Here is a 6,277-nt window from a genome sequence, read left to right as displayed (position 1 = left end):
ATAGAAAAGTGGACATTAAAACAACGATATAAGTAGACAGAAGACATGGAGGGAAATTGTAAAGGTTAATCTCAGGATGCTGAAATGAAAGACCCCCCCACCCCTCCCACCATGGCAAGTCACACACTAGCACAGGAAACAGGTGTAAAAATGCAGCTAACGATATTATATATGAATATAATACACACGTGTATGTACTCTTTGCTGGAGGCAATCAGTTCATTGAAAAATGGTCTGATTTATAGAATGGAAAAGCTCAGTGAGAAGTTATAGTATCAATACATTTAATCCTTGACTTTGAGTCCAACAAAATATGAATATATTTTTCTCTAGTCTACAACCATATGTACACACATACACACACGCACGCATATTGTTTGTGTGCGTGTGGAGATCATTGTTTTCATCAACATCATCATAAATATCAGGACCTCTTTTCCATGCTTGCACGAGTAAAACAATTCGTTGAAGCAAATTTTCTATGGCTGGATGCTCTACCTGTCGTTCACCCTTGTTTTCAAGCAACGTAATATCTAGCCAAGACGAGACCTATTTTCGTGGCAGTTCGGAAACGAGTTATATGGTTTGTATAACAGTGAACGCACACAGATGGATTTCTTTCAGTATCCGTCTACCGAATCTACTCACAAGTTTCATGGGGCTAAGTCTACAGAAGACATTTGCCCAAGCTGCAGGGACTGAGCAGAAACCACGTAATTGGGAAGCATATTGAGTGCGCGTGATGGCTAATGGAAATATTTTGTTTACATCTATTGAAGGGAAGTAACTCTTCTTTATGAGTTACTCCCCTTACATCATTCATTAAACGAACTTTTTTTACATGAAGTACTTGCCACAATTTCACTTAACTCCTCGAAGGCATTGCACTACCACGTTAACAGACGAATGGGCGAAACTGTCTCTTAAAAAAAAAAGGTATTTATTTATTACAGAAACGTCAAACATCTCAGGGAATGCTGGGAGGATGAAATACCTGCTGAATAAATTTGCTTTTGTTTGTGTTTTTATTCTTTTATATTGTTTATTATTTACATGTATACATGATAAAAGACGGAATGGTCATGGCTGGAATGCTTTTACTAAGAGGTCTTCTCATGCAGGGTTGACTTGATTTTTAGAAAAACAACATTGACACAAAATATTTAGGGGTTACCTGCTGTCCCGTTACGAGTTACAGATTGTTTTTCTTGTTTTAGTATTGGTACAGTGACCGAGTGGAATAGATAGACCATTTATTCATAGATTCTTCATCATCGTCATCGTTTAACATCTGCCTTCCATGCTGGCATGGGTTGGATGGTTTGAGAGGAGCTGACTGGCAGAAAACAGCAACAGACTTCTTAGTCTGTTTTGGCATGGTTTTTATGGCTGGATGCCCTTCCTAACACCAACCACCCAGCAGAGTGGACTGAGTTTTTTTAATGTGGCACCAGCACAGGTGAGGTCAGTTATGGCACGGTTTTTAAAGCTGGATGCCCTTCCAAACGCCAGCCACTTTACAGTGTAGACTGGATGCTTATCACATGGTACCAGCACTGCCAGGGTCACAAAGTGGCTTATTGTGAGTTCAAATTCAGTGCAGGTTAACCATTCAGTTAACTTAAATGAACTTTCTTAATAATGTATGAACAGTAGGAGTGGCTGTGTGGTAAGTAGCTTGCTTACCAACCACATGGTCCTGGGTTCAGTCCCACTGCGTGGCATCTTGGGCAAGTGTCTTCTACTATAGCCTTGGGCCGACCAATGCCTTGTGAGTGGATTTGGTAGATGGAAACTGAAAGAAGCCTGTCGTATATATGTATATATATATGTATGTGTGTATGTGTTTGTATGTCTGTGTTTGTCCCCCCAACATCGCTTGACAACCGATGCTGGTGTGTTTATGTCCCCGTAACTTAGCGGTTTGGCAAAAGAGACCGAAAGAATAAGTACTAGGCTTCCAAAGAATAAGTCCTGGGGTCGATTTGCTTGACTAAAGGCGGTGCTCCAGCATGGTCACAGTCAAAAGACTGAAACAAGTAAAAGAGTAAAAGAGAATATACCCTCTGATAATCCTTCCTTGTTTAACCAATGAAACCAGGTAGGATTGCAGACTTAGAAGACATATCTTAGAACTTTATGAAAATGAACTGAAGTTTGAAAACTATGCAATGTCCTTTTCAGTAAAACACTTTCATTGTTACTTGGTTACATATTCAGGAATAAACAAAATTCAGTTTTCCTATTTTTAATATCTAAGAGTAAGATTTATTTTTCATAATTAGAAGTGAGTACTAATATCATTTCTACTATAAGCACAAGGCCTGAAATTTTTCCCCTCTCCTCCCCAGCACTCAATTAGTATTTATTTTATTGACCCCAAAAGGATGAAAAGCGAAGTTGTTCTTGGTGACATTTGAATTCAGAACTTAAGGATGGGTGAAATGCTGCTAAGCATTTTGTCCAGCATATTAACAGTTCTGTCAGCTCACCACCACCTAAGTAAGTGTTAATATGACAGCAAGCAACTAGCAATGAAACAGGCCTCAAGGAACTGCTTAATTTGATAGGGGTAACAAAAGAAAAAGAAAATGTAACAAGAAATTATTTCAAATAATGAGAAATTGTATCATAACTATTGGTACTTGACACACTCTCCTTTATTGATGATAGACATCACTTCTCTCTCTCTCTGAATTCAGTTGGGAAGGAGCTTCTCAAAGTATTCCCTGACTAATGATCAGATATATACATATCTAAGGGGCTACTGAAAAGTTCCTGGCTTTGGGTAAAAGAAAATACACGAGGATCAATTAATTATGATTTTATGCAACATATTCACCTCTCATATTCACACATTTATTTCAGCAGTCCTTCAGTTTTATCAAGCCCTGTAAAAAAAAAACTTGGAAGGTTAGACCTCCAACCAATCCTTTTGCATAATCAAGATATTACAGCTACAAGCTATTAAGCACACTGTTAAAATATGTAAAACATTCAAAAAGCTTAGCATGTGATCAGATCCATGTATGTACTGATATCTTTGCATCTTCGTGGATGTATGCAAACATATAGGTAAATCGAAAACGAATAAAAACAACAAGAGTCAAAAGGACATATGCAGTGAATGTAGGTTGATGCTCAGTTTAAGATAGAAAAAAAAAGAGGGTGTGTGTGATGTTTCAAGCATGGATCTTTGTCAGAAATTGGGAAGAAGAAGAAAGGTCTGCAGAGAAGGAAAAGAATTGTTGGAGAAAAGCACGTGTGTGGTTACATGGGTAAAGTGACCAGAAGTGGAGAGAGAGAGAAAGCTTTTGAAGGCAAGAGAGTGCATCCAGTGTGTACACATATGTATATTCATATATATATGTGCATATATGTATATATATATACACATATATATTTGTAAGTCTGAATTACCTCTCTAATGTCTAAAGCCGCAAACCTTACATAAGTCTTCACTTCGAGTTTTTGCAAAAATTGGTGTTGCAGGTAGAGTTGGTACAGAACCAATTGTAACAAATCCTTAAAGATTGTTGAATCTTCTGTCTTCTTCCTATTATTTGTATGTGTGTGTGTAATATATATACGTATATATCTATATACTCTGTTGAAAGCGTCGAAATTCCAATAAAAGGGTATTCCAACATTAGAGCTTTGTATCTTTATTAGAAACCAGCCCCTTCCTCAGAGGAAGATTTCAGATAAAAAAAAAAAAGCCCCAGAAACATACATATATACAAACAACATTCATACTTGTGTCTAGACATGCAAGTACATGTGTCAGTATACACACATAAAACAAAGTATACAGATTTGCAATTGCTCTGACTCGAAATACTTTCTCATACCCACACATACAGTACAACTGTCATGTTGACGTTTTTAAAATTCCAATGAACGAGTTTTGGATCTAGGTTAGAAACCAGCTCTTTTTCTATTGGCAAGGGATCAAGTAATAAGACTAAATGATCATGTTCTGTACATATAAATTTTGTTCTTTTATATACTTCAGTTATTTAAGACTGGCTGTGTTGTAGCACTTCCTCAGTGTTTGGTACATATTTTATTGACATTGTAAAGAAGAAAACTTAAAGTCAATACAGGAGGCGTGGCTGTTGGGTAAGAAGCTTGCTTCCCGATGACGTGGTTTTAGGTTCAATCCCTCTGCGTGGCACCTTGGGCAAGTGTCTTCTACTGTAGCCTTTGGCTGACCAAAGCCTTGTAAGTGGATTTGGTAGATGGAAACTGAAAGAAGCCCGTCGTGTGTTTCTATATAAATATATGTATATATATTTGTGTGTGTGTGTGTCTGTCCCACCATCACTTGACAACCGATGTTGGTGTGCTTACGTCCCCATAACCTGGCAGTTCAGCAAAAAAGACCGATAGAATTAGTAGGCTTACAAAGAATAAATTCTGGGGTTGATTTTTTCGACTAAAAGGCGATGCTCCAAAGAACTATTTCAGTTTTCTTTGATACTCTACTGGCTCTTTCACCCCACCCCATTTAATATATATATAGTCAATGGAATCCTATAGTTTCATGTTTCGTTCACAAGTCTTTGTTGACCCAATGCTATGGCTAAAGACACCTACTCATGACGTATAGTGAAAACAAATCCACATCAACGTCGTGATAAAGCGAAACTGTTGGCGAAATGGTTAAGCCTGTACACACGTGTGTGTATATGTACAGACGTACACGTGTGTGTGTGTGTGTTCTCTTTCTAATTTTAGAGTAAATTTTGACTGGCCACCTACATAGCAAAGTTGTGAAGGAAATTATCTTATAACTATCATTCTTTAAGTCAGCGCTTCTTAAACTATGGAACACGACCCCAAATGGGGTCATGAAGCTAAATGCTGGGGTCGCGAAAATTAAATCCAAACATTTGAATTTCAGTTTATATATTATTTCACAAACGTAAAATATTTAATGTGGTGTGTCATATTTAATACCTGGGCTCGTGAAAAATTTCGTGATGAGAAATGGGATCATGAATGAAAAAAGTTTAAGAAATGCTGCTTTAAGTCATAAGGTTTTGCAAGTTTTACAGTCTTAGATATCATGGTCAATTCTAGCATATGAATAAAAATTTTGCATTCTCTTTCCAACATCCGAAGTTCAGGCATACTTTGCTCCAGATGAGTTGGTATGTATCCTGTTTCTTCAGTAATAATAGGTATAAAGCAGGAAGTGTATGTACGTACGTACGTACGAGGGTCAGCTGAAAATTTTATTGGCTGTCCGAGATACTCTGATGGAAAATCACTAAATGAGATTTATTTTGTAACATAGTCCCCCTTGCGGGGTATTTACCTCTATATAAATCACCGTAGTAGAGTTATGTTAATCCTTCAAAACAAATATATAACGTTATATTCACAAATGTTTTTTTAAATAGTATTTTACATTATGAAGGTTCTGTTACTAATAAAGATGTCATGGAATAGATTCATTTACTAGATCATAGGTGGATAAAATATTTTGATACTTATACAATATATAATACTATTAAAAATAAAAACTAATGTTATACATACGTTTTGAATGAGTAACATATATCTACTGTGATGGTACATGATTCAATTCCAAGGTAGAATCTCAGATTAGATAAAATATTAATAAAAAATAAACATGCAAGGGGAATAACTCTTAAATATTTATGAGTCATCTCCCTTGTAAATAAGATCGTTTCACAATTTATCGTTGTAGGCATTGCGGTAACGGAATTGCTAAAGCGTCCGAAAAAATGCTTTGTAGTATTTCTCTTAATTTTTTTTTATGCTTTGGGTTCAAATGCCTCCGAAGTCAGCTTTGTTTTTCATCTCTCCGGGTTCGACTTTACTTTTCATCCTTTCGGGATCGATAAATTAAGTACCAGTTGCGTACTGGAGACAATTTAATCGACTGGCCCTCTCCCACCAAATTTCGGGCCTTGTGCCTAGAGTAGAGAAGATTATTATTATTATTTAGGCACAAGACAAGCATTTTTGAGATGAAATGGTTAATACGTTTGACTCAGTTACAGGACTGGTACTTTTTAATTTTATCGAACCCGGAGAGATGAAAAACAAAGCTGACTGCGGCGGCATTTGAATCCAAAGCATGAAACGTTAACGTGTGGTAAGTAGCTTGCTTACCAACTACATGGTTCCGGGTTCAGTCCCACTGCGTGGCTCCTTGGGCAACTGTCTTCTACTATAGCCTCGGGTCGACCAGAGCCTTGTGAGTGGATTTGGTAGTCGGAAACTGAAAGAAGCCTGTCGTATA

The sequence above is a fragment of the Octopus bimaculoides genome, chromosome 7 (assembly GCF_001194135.2).
Source record: "Octopus bimaculoides isolate UCB-OBI-ISO-001 chromosome 7, ASM119413v2, whole genome shotgun sequence".
NCBI lineage: Eukaryota > Metazoa > Mollusca > Cephalopoda > Octopoda > Octopodidae > Octopus > Octopus bimaculoides.
This window is presented reverse-complemented; position numbering follows the sequence as displayed.